This window comes from Alligator sinensis, unplaced genomic scaffold (assembly GCF_000455745.1).
Source record: "Alligator sinensis unplaced genomic scaffold, ASM45574v1 scaffold811_1, whole genome shotgun sequence".
NCBI lineage: Eukaryota > Metazoa > Chordata > Crocodylia > Alligatoridae > Alligator > Alligator sinensis.
This window is the reverse complement of record NW_005842579.1, coordinates 65,926-68,746: the sequence shown is the minus strand read 5'-3', so window position 1 is coordinate 68,746 and position 2,821 is coordinate 65,926. Positions and strand designations below refer to the sequence as shown.

At 60.3% G+C, this 2,821-nt stretch overlaps 1 pseudogene; it reads right to left on the bottom strand.

Annotated features, from left to right (window-relative positions):
• The window catches only part of LOC112551733, a 13,696-nt pseudogene that overhangs the window by 1,426 nt on the left and 9,449 nt on the right, over positions 1-2,821 (bottom strand).

Here is a 2,821-nt window from a genome sequence, read left to right as displayed (position 1 = left end):
ATCTGCCGTCCAGGCAGCTCCGAGCACCCGCACGGCAGATAACATCCACGCCCCTTCCCCAGTGCCCTGGTCCGGGCTGCACGAAAGGGGAGCCGGGGGTTGGGGCAGCAGAGAGCCTGGCACGAAGGGAGCTTGGCACGGGCAGCACGGAGGGCTCAGTGCGCCCTGGGAGCGGGGTGCAAGCGGATGGGGCTTTGGGGGAAGGAGGCTCAGACACACAGAGGTGCAGAGGAGGGAAGGTTTATTCAGAGGCTGCAGATGCTCCGCAGGGCTCCATGCCCTCGAGGGGAGCAATGCAGTGAGGTCTGCAGGGTGAACCGCAGCCAGGCCCAGCTCTCCGGGGGGCTGGGGAAGTGAAGCTGGAAGGACAGAAGCTGCCCAGACCAGGCACTAGTCCCAGAGCAGTGCAAGGAGGAGCCCAGGTCACTGCACCACCTCCTCCTCCAGCCTTTGTCACCTCTGTGCTGATAAGGGCCCCAGGGATTGGGCTGTGACCCCTGCACACTCTCCCTGCAACCTATCCCTGCCCCGGCGGGGACAAACACTGGCATCAAGAACAGGGCATGAGGCCCCAAGTGTCAGGACTTGAAGCTATGTTGGGGTTAGGGCAGCTCCTAGCTCCTGTCTCACTCAGACCTCCCCACCCCCAGTGGCACCGGGCAGTGCAGATGCTAGAATGGGCCACCTCCTACAGTTTTTGGGCCCTCTTGGATCCACCAAGCAGCTGCACTCCTGGGTCCTGAAGCTTTGTTGTGCTGTGCCAGGAAGCGCTGCACTGGACCAGGGGCCAAGCAAGGGCCACCCATGGGCTTCAGTGGTTTGTACATCCTGTATCTGAAGGCCCCTGTGCCCACCAGCCCCTGCCCTGCAGACTGGGTACTGAGGTCTGCTGACCGCACTGGGCAGGGGAGGAGGTAGGCGTGGGGGGGGACCCTCTGCTCCAGGAGGCCTGTATGCCCACAGTGCTGGCATTGTACATGAGGGACTGGTCTTGGGCACTGGGACTCGGACTCCTGCAGACCCACCGGCTGCTTCTCGTCAGTGCTGCAAATGGGACAGATACCCCTGGGAAGCTGCAGGCAAACCACCCCCCGTCCTTCCCTCCCAGAGGGGAGCAGGGCTGGGTGGCTGGGCCCCGCTTAGTCCTGTTTTGGCTGCTTTCCAGCCATGATGTACACTGCCATGGTCTTGGAGATCAGTGCTCCCAGCACCAGCAGCAGGATGAGCCCCTTGGCCTGGCAATAGGACAGTGAAGAGGCTGGAGCAGAGCAAGGCAGTGGGTCAGAGCTGGGGGCAGAAATCAGCCCGAGCCAGGGCTGCGGTCCCTCTTTGGCTACTGATGGGCAGGAGCTGGTAGTACCAGGGAGTGGGGAGCCCTGGGCTGTGAACAGGGGCCAGAGCGGGATGGTGCCTGCTGGGGTTGAGGACCCAGAGTGGGGCAGTTGCAGTGCCCGACACCAGGTCTCTCAGCAGCACTCAGAGCAGAGGAAATACACTTTACTGTAACTGCGGTGATGGGGAACCAGCAGTGAGCTCAGGTCTTGCTTTCCATGTTGCTATGCTCAAGCGGCAGCTCAGCCGGCCATCACGAGGCCGAGGAGTCACGGCACAGCTGGGCCACCTTGTTATGTATCCAGCTGTTTTCATGCTGCTGCTGCCAGGACCTGGGCTACAGGGCAACCCCATGCATTCCTGTGTGGTTGCGTTCAAGGTCAGCTCAGTGCATTGCTATGACAGGTTGCCCTGTAGCTTGGGGACCCATGCCTGGTCTACAGGTCTAACCAATGAATTCCTGTGGTGAGTCAAGCTGTTATCCAGCGCTATCAACATCAGTATCACTTTGCTTGTACAAGTGGGAAAATAGGTATGGAATAACTATCGGCCAACACTTGACAGTTTGTAGGTGCCTAATGCCCTTTACATTCACAAAAGCAAAGTGTCTAAATACCTTCCAAGGCCCAGCCCTAAGTGTCTGGCCCATGAGCATGCAAAGCTTGGGAGCAGGGAGTTGCAAGTGTCATGCAAAAATTGTTCTTTGGGTTTCCCCGAGACAAGAAATTGCTTCCAACGGCAAGCTCGTTTCTGCTTTGGGGTGACTCAAAGGGGCCCTCAGACCAGACAGGGACAAACCTTAGTCAGGTTCCTGCTAAGGGACATTAACCCGTGGCTGGGAAGTTGCACAGCAGTTTGACATGGATGGTGGCCGTGCCCCAGCTGGCTGCATTGCTGGCGTTGCAGTGATAGAAGGTGTCGTTGCTGCCCGCAGTGATGTCCAGCTGTAGCTGGGATTGATGCCCCGGAAGCTGCTGGTCCTCTCTGGCTGGGCTTTCAGCAGTGGGTTGGACTACATGCGAGCTGCTGAGGTCCCTTCCAACCCTCATTTTCTGTGGATCTATAACTTCTCCTGGCTGCTGCAGAGGTAAATGCAGCCCCTTGGCACTTACCCTGAGCTTGGAAATGCAGAAGGCACTGCAGAAAGGGACAGAGCGCTTCCCCCATCGCGGCAGGCATCTGAAGGGCGAAGAGACAGCAGAGAGAGAGGGTGGAAGGAGTCAGATAGAGAGACATGAGTGAGGAGGAACCAGGCCGACTTCCCCATGGAGGGCTCCATCCTGCAGGTGAGGGGAGGGAGCGAGAGCCCGCCCGGATCCGCCGGGGGAACCAGCGGGTCCAGCTCGTCGGGGCCAGGGCCATGGGGCTGGGAGGACGGCGGGATCCCGGCGGCCCAGGACCCAGGGGCTGCCCCAGCCAGGACACAGGTGCGAGCCCCGGTCTTGCTGCCGGGTCTGACCCCTCCTGGGCAGGGACAGGATGCGGGGGG